This window comes from Leptosomus discolor, chromosome 5 (genome assembly GCF_034619465.1).
Source record: "Leptosomus discolor isolate bLepDis1 chromosome 5, bLepDis1.hap2, whole genome shotgun sequence".
Classification (NCBI taxonomy): domain Eukaryota; kingdom Metazoa; phylum Chordata; class Aves; order Leptosomiformes; family Leptosomidae; genus Leptosomus; species Leptosomus discolor.
In genome coordinates, this window is record NC_141395.1 from 52518248 (window position 1) to 52531243 (window position 12996).

Genomic DNA, 12996 nt, shown 5'->3' on the forward strand with positions numbered 1-12996 from the left:
ATGCTGGCTGGACTGTACAGATAATGTCATGTGCTCAATCACACAGGCACTCTCTGTATAACACTTTTTCCATAAATACAGCTGCAAACATCACACAATCCACTGGAATTTTGCATCGTCACCTCCATTACAGGCCACGACATCCTGAATCCCCGGGAGATTTCGTTGCTGGATGTACTGTTTTGCTTTTCCCTAAAACAGAGCTATTCAGGTTGACAGTGACCATGGGAATGAGCAAGAGGCACATGTAAAAGGCCACGATGTTCTTTGTCCTTACTGGAGTTTACTACACTCTACCTCAGTAAGATAAAAATAAAAAAACCCACAAGTCTTCTGATTATTATACAATATTTGATTGCAGAGTGAAAAGTAACACTGACCTAAATCTGATTTTACTTCAGACTTAAATGGAAGTGTTGTCCCACAGACTGGGTCCCATGCCTGGTGTGCAACAAGCCCATCGTACACACAGGGCTGAGGTATTTATTTATTTCAAATCTGTGCAGAAAAAAGTGCTAGGTGGAAATTCCACAGAGCTAGCACACTTCGTTATTTCACTTTACAGTTCATATCCACTTAGCGATTACATAACTTAATTACTATGCATGCTCAGAAGGTATTTATTGTTATGCCCTCTACTCTAAAATGAAAAATATGAACTAAATAAATTAGCTTACAGATTGTCAAGGATGTTTTTCCTCAAAAAAGTCTTTTTTACTGATTATTGTCCTTGCGTAGATCACATATATCAATACAAACAAGCAAGACTGACTGGTGGTACTTTCCACAGTAAGATGTTTATCTTCCTGTGGTGTTCTTACTCAAGGGCATAGTCCTTAGTAAGGTATGCACTGCTGAGAGACCACCTGCTCCAGCAGACAAAACAATGGGCCGTGAGTCTTGTGGAAAACAGGACTAGAGTCTGGGAAAACAGGACCAAGCTTGGGGAAAGAATTCTTGCTGATAGACCACCTGGTCCATCAGACAAAAGAATAGGCCCCGAGTCTTGTGAAAAACAAGATCAATGTCTTGTGAAAAACAGGGCTGAAAACAGGGCCAAACTTGGGAAAGAAAAGGAAGGAAAAATTCTATTGCTAAAAAGAGAGAAAAAGAGAAAAACAAATTTTCATTGCTTGCTGTACATCAGAAGGTTACACTAACACTGAGAGCTTTTGAAACCCTCATCCAAAGTTGTCTCCTTTCTTTCATGAGCACTGCTTTTCCATTCTGGCCTAATTGCTTGGAAAATAGGTACAAATATTTTTAAGTGTGGAATTATAAATGCTTGTAAGATTTATAAGTAGTATCAGGCATTATGGGAAAGGATTGTAAGGTTGAGGTTACAGCAGAGTGAAGTTAGCTGTAGACTGTTGGGCCAATGTATTTCAGGCCAGCATAAATATTTTTAGGGTTTAGTTGTATGTTTGGATCTGCTTTCAAGCAAAAAAAATATGTCATGATGTCAACAGCAGTGTCTGATAAGAGGCTGAACATCAGGAAGTGAAAGATAGGAGACAGTGTGCTGAAGTGATGTTGTGCTGAATCACATTCATTTTTATTCAGAGGGATCGTTCAGCTCAGTGTTTTTCTCTGGTCATTTTTGTTTGTTGCAATGCAAGATTTAAGGATTTTCTTCTGGACTTAAAACTAATTAAAATAACAATGCCATGGCTTTAAAAAGTCTGCCTGCATCTTTCCTTGTGCTGCCTTCCCCATTTTAAATGACAGGCATGAGATTAGTGGTTTATGCAGTATGTCCAGAAGATTAATGTTTCCAGGTGAGCTTAGAGAGCTGTTTCATTTGATCAGCCACTGGAATTTCTCATTGCACTGGGAAAAAGAAAAGAAGAGGGAAAAAAAAGAAAGAAAGAAAGAAAGAAAGAATCGAACAGTTCTAAAAAATGCAAGTACTGACGCCTAGGGTAGGCATACAGCACCACTCTTCCCTTAGCAATAATGATAGATAACAGTTTCGGATATGACATTTCTGAGACTAAGGAATGCTTTCTTTGCTATATTAAAGCAATTGACTCCAGCATCCGCTTCAACAGTAATAATTTAACTCCAGATTCCAGAACTCAATATTCCTCAGTTGTCTTTTGCAACCTTCTATTTTCAGAAACTGTCTGATAAAGATGAATTGCAAAACTTAACAAAAATTGTTCCAGTTGAAAATATATGCTTCTATTGTATTTTCACACACAGTTTTCACACACAAGTATACATGTACGAATCTATGAAGGAAAAGAAAAATACAGGAACCTTGCGTAGGAGTTAGCAACCTGGGTGAAAATTTTAATATTGGAGGGGTTGTGTCTGTTCTAACTTCATGACCAACTCACTGAAGAAACACTATGGCTTCCAGTGAGACTCTATGCAAAAATAAGGATTCTGGACCCCTTACAAGAATCTGAATAAGCCCAAGAAGCCTTCAAGGAGGAGAATGTCCAATGTGTTTATTGTGTTGTCTAGCTCTATTTCTTATGCCAATTGCAGTAGAGATTAGTTTCCAAAGCCTTTTTACAAACATTTATGCTGTGTGTTTATGTTTGGTTTGCTCAAAATAATCACATTCTGAATAAATAAATTGGAAATCTCATAGTGCCACAGATTTCTGGGGAAAAGAATTAATTCAGAGTGGAAGAGTTGTTGGTTCCTATGGTCTCAGAGCCAAAATAGCTTTTTTTTTTTTGGTGGGTAATAGATCTATTGTTTGTATGGTAAAGCTAATGTAGACAGAAAGTGTTACTGGGAAGCACAGAAGAATGTGGATCCAGTTGATGTAACAGGGTGTAAATGACCAATGTGAGACCTTTATTAGCACTGTGTATTAATATGAATGGTAATTTATACTTCTTTAAAATTAAACTGGAATATGTCATACTGTCTTTTTAGTAGTGCCTTTGACATTCAGACTCAATTCAATGGGTTTCAAAATAATTACTTTATTTCCTAATATGATTTTTAGTAATCTGTTACAATGTTTCCTGTTATTGATTCATGAGATATGCAGATTAATGTCATTAATAATATGTAGTACACCTTAAACCACTTACAAGAGAACCTCTGAAGCAGCATATAAAGCATATCTCTGCGTGTCCTTGTTTGGCTGGGACAGAATCCCACCCAGCCGTGCTGGGCAGGCTCCAGCCAGCCAGGGCAGCTGCCCTGAGTGAGCTCCAGGTGCAGCCCGTCCCCTAACGTCATGGTCATTATAAAGGGGGAGGTTTGCTGAGGAGAGGGAGCTCCTGGGGGGTTGCTGCTGGGGTTCCTTCTGTCCCTGCTCTGGCTTCTCCTGAGGACTGTTCATGGGTCAGTTGTGGCAACTGTACGTTCATTTGGCTGAGTATAACTCTGTCTGTCTGTGTTGGTGCTGTTTCATTAGATCTGTTTTTCTTCCACCCATGGGTTTGCTCTCTTTTCCCCAATTCCCCTCCTTGGCTGGTGAGGGTTCATTGGGTGATAGTGACTGTTGTAGTTTAGTCCTGGGTGCAGGCTAAATGTAGACACTATGCAAGACCAAATGTAAGTCTACAGAAGTAAACAGTAGGAGTCCAATAAATTGCAGGGAGAAGGTTGAAGTTTTATGTTTAGAGAAAGGATTTCTGACATGACTTCTATGATTTTGGTTATTACTGATAGGTAAAATGAATAGTGGTTGAAAAAGTTTGAGGGGACAAAGGGTGAGGGGATGATAAGGCCAAGAGAGGGTTCACTTCTTGTCGATAAACCCATTTTTTTTGTTAAAAAAAATACAGCAATGTGATCTATTAGTAAGAATAACAGAGTAATTGGACATTTTTATAGTTATCAAGACTATTTAAAGCTGTAGTGGTTTCCAGTTAGTACCAGTTAGGTACTAACAAAATCAGCATAGGAGGAAAGATAAAACATCATGCTTTAGGATGTAAAGTAATCCTAAACTACTTAGGATTTTAGGAGGAGAGTAATGCTGAGATAAGAGAATGGGGGGAAAATAATCCTGTTTCTAACTAGTTTGTGGTTCTTGTGTCTCCTTCCAAAGCATCTGAGGCAGCTGGAGGCAGAAAACTACAGTAAAAGAACCATCAGTGTGACAAGAGCTTGTGTTTTTCTCTATTCCTATCAACTATTTTTAATTTTTCCTTGCAGAAAAGCCCAAGAGACATGGATAAAACACTGTATATCGTTCATTTTGAAGTTTGTCAGTATTTCCAATTATTATATGTTCTGCTTTTGCAATAGGTTTCTATGCTGTTGTAGTTTCGTTGTCAAATCGGATCCACTGAGGAACTTCACTCACTGGCAGTGAAAGATAGTTAGTACATGCCTAGAACCGAAGCATTGTTAATACAGAAATACTGGGTTTGGCATATGGGTTTGTAAATCATCTCCACAATAATGTTTCCTTCCATGTGCCAAATTTCAGTGGCATTATTTCCACTTCTGCTGTTGTTTTATTCAACACAACCCTCATCTGTTAATAAAAATGGTAGACTCTAGGTTAATGAGTGTCACAGGGCATTTTCCTTTATATCACTTCTATATTATTTTATAATTCTAAAACTGTGATAGCATTAAGGGAATATGTAAAGTTTAAAACATGAAAGTGTACAAGCTAATTCTGTGGCTGTCTGTCAAATATTTTACAACAGTTGTGTTAAAAACATAAAACTTTCCAAAACCTTAATAAATTATATCTTGGATACAAGGAAAAAAATGAAGGTGGTGAGACACTGGAAGAGGTTTCCCAGTGAAGTTGCGGGTGCCCCGTTATTGGAAATGTTCACAGTCAGGTTGGGCAGGACTTTGAGCAACATGATCTAGTGAAAGATGTCCCTGCTCATGGCAGGAGGCTTAGACTATGTGATGTTTAAAGGTCCCTTCCAACCCAAACCATTCTATGAGTCCATAATTTGGGATACGAACTTTCATAAAGTTGGCACTGGAAAAATTACTGTTTCCAGGGAAATGCTGTAAGACTTGTGCTATGTAATTCCATTTGGATCTTGAAAAGAACATCCTTTATAGATCCCCTAATGCAGATAATCCTGGAACATAAAGGTCATGGGTAGAAAGAGGGTACATAGAAAGGAGAACTGAACAGCTGGAAGTAGTTGAGATCTGTTTTTTTGGGGCAGGGTGCTTGTTGAAGTGAGGTGGGGCCAGGATGAATGCTTAGATCATTGTAAAGAACAGGGAAGAACAAAGAAAGGGTTTCAGGACAAAGAATGAGGATAAAATCAGGCATGTTTTGGAGAGGAATTGTAGTAGAAAGTGGTGGAAGTGCACTTAGGAATGGACATCTGCAGCTCTGTCTGCCCTGCCAGCTTCCTGTGATCTGTGGATGTCATTTTTCAAGACTCAGTGAAATCCTCAGCATGATTCCTCTGATCTGTTGTCAGCCTGGATAAAAGCCTCTAGCCTGTGGGAATAGCCTCCAAGTCAGGCCTACCCTTGAAGGTTTTGACAGGAAAGTTCAGGATATCAAAAATGTACCTAACCCTCAGTGATGACTGTGATATGCCAACAAACCCCAGGGGCAGAAGCAGATACAGTAGGCAGCCTTTCAGAGACACACTTTGCCCTCCCACCTAAGAGCACCTTGAAGGTGCCCCCTGCCCCCCCCCCCCCCCCCCCGTGTCCTCTGCCTTGCACTGTTCCCTGCTGCCTTTGCCCCATGCCCCTGGGGCTGCTGGGTCCTCCTACCCAAACCAGGACAGACCCCAGGGCTGCTGTGACGTGCAGAATGAGCTGTGCATCGGAAAGCGTTTCTGTGGAAGCCGTTCTGCTTGTGCCACCCAGACAGCCTTGGGAATGTTCACTTTCCAAAATTATGAGGAAAGGCACTTCAAATGTAAACAAATTTTGTTGGTATGTCCAAGAAATGTGGTTATCAATGTTCTTTTGTCTGCATTTGTTAACTTTTGACAAAATTTTGTTATTGTGTGGTTATTTTAGGAAAAATACTTATTGTTCATGTTTGCATTAATGGAGCTCACCATTTGCAGGGAAGATAAAGACAGAGGGATTGGGGCAATAGGGATAGTGAACTCTTGTGTATGCTACAGATTTCAATTGTCATGAAAAACTATTGCTTGGAGTGTGAAGCTAACATTAGTAGGAGAGTTAAATGGCTGTGGGGCAGAGAAAGTAATGAAGTATTAGGAGGGGGGGGGGGGAAAAAAAGGTATTTTGAGAGAGTTGAAAATTAATGAGGTTCAGGGCATGTTCCCTAGAATACATCATATTGAATTCTGAAAGAGGTAGTTGAGGGACTTTCATACTGTATTCCCACTACAATGTTTAATGTTACTGCTTGAGGCTCATTGCAGTGCTGAAAAGCTCAGACATCTAGTCAACATTAAGCTTTGTCTGAGTCTCGTGGTAATAACTATCTTTTGTAACCAAAGAAAAGTAGCAGACTGTTGGCTGCTGCTCTGTAATGACTGTGCTTGATCTGAAAGAAGACAGGTGCTCTATTTTCTATTTGTAAACAGCATCTTTATTGTGATTGAAAGAAGGCAAAGAAAGAAAGGTGCTCCTTGCACACCTCACTGTCTGAAAAAAGCTGTAACACAAGGACCAGTTCTGTTTTCCATTAATAACAGCAATAAGAAGGTATAGCATGAGCACAGATTGGGATAATATGAGAGTCTCTACTTTTTTGTCTGGATAGACTTACATTAAAACAGTTGTCTTTTTTTACCTGAAGGCAGCAGAACATTCCTCATACACTTTTAACATTGCTACGAGGATATAGGAGAACAATGCAAATGTTCTGCATGTGCAGCATTATCCAGTCCATGTGTTAAACATGTACATGGCAGGTAGAAATCTTGTTCTCTGAGTAGGAAACAGAGCAGTTAAACTTGGGTAGATTGAAAGGACTACACTTGCGTGCACCTATATTTGGCTCTATCAAGGTGAAGTGCTCACGTGACCACCAAATTCCTGGTGACTAGGGTACAAACCAAACTAGAGGATTCTATAATTAACACTCAAACTCCCACAACTCCTACAGCTGATCTATAGATAAGTGGCTATGGCCATGTAGTCATCTCGAGCCAGTCTGAATCTTTTGCATCTGCAAAAGAGCAGTGTGGATCTTCCTGTAGAGGAACCCACAAGCCTGGTGCTGAGGAGGAGGACTGGGGAGATTTGCCACCAACATGCCGCCTTTCCCATAGGAAGCCCCTCACAAGACATGACCTCTTCTCCGTGTGTCCCTTCCTGGGCAGCCCAGTATTCCAGCCTTCCTGCAGCATGACTCCTGCCCCATCACAGTGCTTGATGTGCAGGGATTTGAGTTTCAGCAGAGCAGCAGTATGGGAGGTCTCAGCCACGGCCTCTACAACCTCAGAGGAGTCTATGGGCAGTCTTCAAGAGGCCACAAAATTAGTAGCCTCCTCTTCCCTGGGCAGGATGGGCAGACCACAGACCACTGCTGGCTGTACATCCAAAGGTGTCAGGAAGATCTGTCCAGTGACTGTGCTGTTACTTGGGGTGGCAGCAGGCAGACAAAAACCAAGGCAAGCCAGTGCTCCACATCAGCTGTGAAGCACATCGGCATCCATTCTGCAGCTAAGGGAGAGACTGCTGTCTCCAGGACCCTGAAGGAATGGTTTGTGATGGGTGTATAGACAGGACAGGATTTCCCCTTTTAGCTGTTGCCTGTCCTCACACCAACCCAGTTTCCTGGGGAACAGAAAGAGACTTTCTGGCAAGACAGCACCTGACACTTCTGTTACTGAATGGTGTTAAGAATGATAGCTTATATAATCCTATAGCCTCATTTCATTCTAGCAGTATTTAATGAAAGAAGAGATGGTTGAACAAAGCAATTTCATATACTATTCAACAAGCGACTTTTTCTGTATGAAAGATTAAAAATAGCTGTCATCTTTGTACAAAAAAAGTCTTCCAATTACTTCAATGCTAAGAGAAAATCCAAATGCAGCTGAAAGCCCCACAAGCAAATTATTTTTAATACCATTATGGAAAAGGAAAATGTGTGACCCAGACCTTCGTTTAATATTTTACTAGCCTCAAAAGTTAATTTGAGTTTGCGTTCAATTTTCTGGGAAGTTTCTTCTTTAAAACTGCGATTTGGGCACAGAATTGAACAGAACTGAGAATTGTCCTTATCCACTTTTTTCACATGTTAGAGATGGACAAAAGGGAGGAGATGACATGTAATTAATGTAAAATGTAAAGAAAAAAGTCTTATGATGTAAAATATGTTATATAACTTCATTAAAAATCCTTTAGTATGCAGTAGGGAGATTTATAGGACTGGTAGATAGAAGAGTATAGAAGAAAGATTAATTTTAGCTTTGCTGGTGTTCACTTATGCTATAAATCACATGACTAGAGGCTTTCTCTGAATTGCATCTGTCTTTCTCTTCTGTCCTGTATACTTTGGGTCATCTGAAAAAGGAGAAAATGCATTCCATCTCCCTATATCTGTATCTCTGTCTGGATATAGATTGTACATTCATTGTGTGAATTCTTTCTCTGTATGTTAATTTTAATTACCATTCCTTCCAATAATGGTTGGTCTAAAGCAGAGCTGGTCTGGAAGTACACAAGGACACTCTTTTTCATCCAAAACTTTAGGTCAAGCAACTGTGGGATTTTTCAAGGAATGTCTCAGTTTCTGCAGCCATTCACAAGAACAGGTGGAAGAGCATCTGATGAAACATGTCTTAGAAAATTAGCTGTTGAGCGCAGGGGCCCTCAGAATTTTCTAATCTCCAGGTCTTGGTTCCCAGTCTTCCTGACACAGAGCCCACACTCAGAAGCCACATCAGTAATAATTATAGGTAGTTGGAACTGCTCGCTTTCACTGGGTCCTACCCTGCAAAGAAGAGTGGCAACTAAAATGCCAATCAACAATGATCCCTAGTCCATGTCAATGCTCTGCCTATGTCTAGAAATTGTGTGGGAGGGTATTTGTTAACTGGAGTTGAAAGTCATGCCAGAAACCACTCTAACAATTTAATACAAGAGATAACTGAGCACTAGAGCCTGGGAAGGGCACTATTTAATTTTATAGTATAGAGGTAACCTGAGAAATAGGTCCCACATTTGCAGCAGAAATCCTCAAAGTCCCAGTTTTCATGAGTTGAGCTAGTGCCTGTTGAAGCTTCTAGTTTATGGCATTTGTTTTTGTGAACCAAAATGGCTGATTAGTTTTGGGGATTTTTCTCAAGCTTTTTACAGAATCTGAAGAGCAGGTATACTGAGAAACACTGAAATACTTCTAGAGTATGAATACTTTCTAGGTATGATTGCTTATACTTTGTCGTCTTCAGGACCAGATTGTCAGATTGCTTTGGTAGGGAAACTATAGGGAAAGCCTCAAGGTGAGTGGATGTTGCCTCTCCAAAAATGGGAGGCTCATGCACCATAGTCTCGTTGGTCATTACTCTGCTGCCCAGAGGAGGTAGGCAGGCAGTGGTAAGAAACAGTGATAGGAGGAAGGTATAGATCATGGTGTTTTGAGTTGCTCTTTCAGACACATTTATGTAGCCACTGCATATAATCACTGCTCTCTCCAAATGGTTTGCGTGTTTTTAAAGTCAATTTATTTCCTCTTTAATTGCTAGTCACTTCTTGGTATAATTAGAAATAAAAATACCATGTTGGAAATTAGATATATCCTGCTGATGACACACAACCTTGAATGAAATCTAGATTTTGTATCTTAACTAACCTCTGCTGTACTAACAGGAATAGTTAGCACTGAAGATGCGTTTCTTTTAATAAAGTAATCTCATTTGATTTTTGAAAGCACAGAGTGAGCAGGCCGCTGAATTACAATGTGCTGTTGTCTGCACAGTCACTTTTCTATTGATAGTGATTCCTTAATATTTTGAGTTGTAGCGTTGAATTTATCTTAAAGTTGATGTCCAAGCGAACATTTATAGCTTGAGCAGAGAAGGTGATGTGAGGATCCCTGAGCTGCTCCATTCCCACATAGAAGCAATGTGAATGTCTGTGCCCTTTGTCAAGTTGTCTGGTTCCTGTTCATCTGAAAGTGCAGTAGCTAATTTTACAGCATAAGGAGTGATACCTCTCTGCATTCCTTGGGGTGGAATCATTAGCACAGGTAAATCTGTGCTTCAGCCAACAAATTTATTTGACACACAGTTTATGACCTAGTAGATGTAAATGTCTGCTGTGACACTAACAATGGATGAAGCAAGAGAATAAGTTATCTTGCAAGATTTCCAGTTGGACTAGAAATAATCTATCCTGTGAAATGTTGACAAGTTCACTTCTAATCTTAGTTAGAAAATTGAGGTTGGAGTAGATAGGGCTGAAAAATAATGGGGTGAAAATCTGTTCTAACTTTTCAAATCATTTCCTACCTCCATTCTTAACTTACTACAAGGTGCTTGGGGAGTTGCAGAGCTATTCAATCACTTTCACATTAACAGAAAAGCCCCATGTGCACAGCTTTTCTATGAACTATTTCCTGTGTTAGAGAGAAATTCTGGCTATTACTGTCTGTACCACATAGATCACTGTTTTCTGCTAGGACATGTAGAGATTTATTTAAGTGCAAGGGACTCTTAACTGATTCTGAACAGCTTTACAGCTGTGTCTTCTTACAGCATCACCTTTATGACTGTATTTGATTAAAATAAAGGGAACACATAACAAGCAGCCCTTAGTCTTCTACACGATGTCTTTGTTAAAAGTGGGTGTTGTAGAGCTGCAAATTTATGTCTACAAGAATAACTATCAAGATAGTATTGATCTGTGCCAGAACTATGTGAAAAAGTTTTTGAAGTCCTTTAATGATCATATGCCTGAGGATAGTGACCAGGGCTGTAGTTCTGAAAGAGAAGCAGATGAGAAACATGAAAACTATGTGAAGATGAATCCCACAGCCTCAGGTAATTGCCAAGAACAGATTCTAATTCTCCTTTTTTTCCTAAGATTTGACCTAGTTGTAGTAGGAGATGGCAAAAGTCAATACAGTCAATGACCTTAAAGCTGACATATTAAAATAGTGTGGAAAGGTCTAATTATTGTAAAGGTCACAGGATAAAAATTTCATTCCAATTCTGTTATTTCCATGAGCCAATGGAAATGCAGCACAGCTATCAAAATTCCTCAGTGGCTTTCAGAAATGCTTGATGTTTACTTTGTTGGGTCAACATTAGTAGAATTTATATTTCTTGAAATAAGAGAATCGTAGCTGAATTTTTAACAACCATGGAAGAGGAAGATTAATATATATTTGATAAAGCACTTGCTTAAAATTAAGGGCAGGAAAGCATTTCAAGGAGGTATGAAAACTGTCTCCAATATTCATCCAACTTCAGAGAAAAACTGATTTACAGAAAACTGTTTTAAGAGTAATACAGCTCCTACAAAAGGAACTACAATAAGATTTAATTCCAAAATACCTTATATGGAGAACATTTTACTTAAAAGCATATTTTATACTAACTAGTTGTCAACAAATCCTCTCATTTCAGGACTTTGTATGATTTTAAATAAATGTTTTAGCTCAAAATATCAAATTTAAATGGAAAATGTTTAAAATTCTTTTAAATGTTTGAAGCATGAAATTCCCAATGGAAAAACCTTTTCTGTCAAAAAATCTGAGGGACACACATTTCCATATCTCAGATTGTTAAAAAGTCAGATGTATTATTTTTTCCACTTTCTGTGAAATAAAAATGTCCAGTCAGTAAGTCTCAGGCTTTTACAGCAGCTTTTGAGGTCAAGAATAGCTTAAATAAAAATGCCTGGGCTTTTAGCATCACTGTGCTGGGCAGTGATGCTTCCTCATTCTACAGCTCAGCTTTCTACTCTTTTGCCTCTACCACACTCAATTTTGGGTTAAACAGACTTTACCAAGAACATGTGCTTCCTTGAAAATCTTGATCAACAGGTGATTCCATGGTAAATGGGATATGTTGCTCTGTCACAGCAATTTTATACTGAAATATGTCTGCTTTTGTTGAATGTTAGTCTTTTGTGTATTAGAGAAACTGAAGAGAGGTTTAGCTGCAGCATTGCTCAGATGGCATGGAATTTGTTTCCTAATCAGAATTTTTACTTTATGCATGTGATTTGTTGCAATGTCAACTTTGCAACATTCAGTTGTGGGGGGAGCTTTTTAATACAGGTTTGTGTTTATATAGACAGCTTCCTAAGCTCAAGCAAGGTATTCGCCACAGAAAGGTCTGTTACAAGCAGTCAAAATGATGGACATGTATTTCCTGGTATGTCTTTGCATATGATTTTAAAAGAGTAATTTGAGAACCAGCATGACTAATGTCTATATAAGCTTGGCATTTTTAAATTTCAAGGATAAATGCACAGGCATAATGTAAGTGTACTTTTAGAAAGGGTGCACAAGATTTCTGATGTTACTGAGAATTGTAAGTACCTGCCTAAGATAAAGCATGTGCAAAACCAGATTTCCTCATTCTCCGTATAATTTTTAAAGCCAGTGCATTTGTATACTCAGAACAAAAAAAAAAAGTATTTGGGGTAGGAAATAGTCTCTAAATAGATACTCTTGTATTTAAACAGATACTCTTATTGGCTTTTGAAAAACCTTTTTGAGTGGATAGTGACATGGCAGTTAAAGATCAGTGTGCATTTTTCTAGGGGACATCTTCAGAACCATTATAGTTCTTCACAAGAGAATTTGACTTGAGATCATAGTTTGTCTCAACATCTGAGCTACCGTTCAAATCTTCTCCTGTAATACATTATTGGCTTCGGCCTCATGAGTGGAAATTCATGTATATTTAAAAAAGGTCCTTTCTATCTGTTACCAATAACTGACATTTTGCCTGAATTCCTCATCTATTACAGTAAGAATTTTTAGGAAAGTTTTATAGCATCAATTCAGAAATGACAAAAACTAGATAGGTGTGTTAGGTACGGTGTTCATTTTCACTATTACTCGTTTTCAGTGTCTCAAAGGTGCCTTTGTAAACTCATTCTAACTTCTAGGTGTTTGGCTTATTAATATCAAATATT

The 12996-nt window shown here is 38.9% G+C and overlaps 1 protein-coding gene across 1 annotated transcript in view; it reads left to right on the forward strand.

The window, feature by feature from the left end:
* The window catches only part of RALYL (RALY RNA binding protein like), a 191446-nt gene that overhangs the window by 107900 nt on the left and 70550 nt on the right, over positions 1 to 12996 (forward strand). The window lies entirely within an intron of this gene.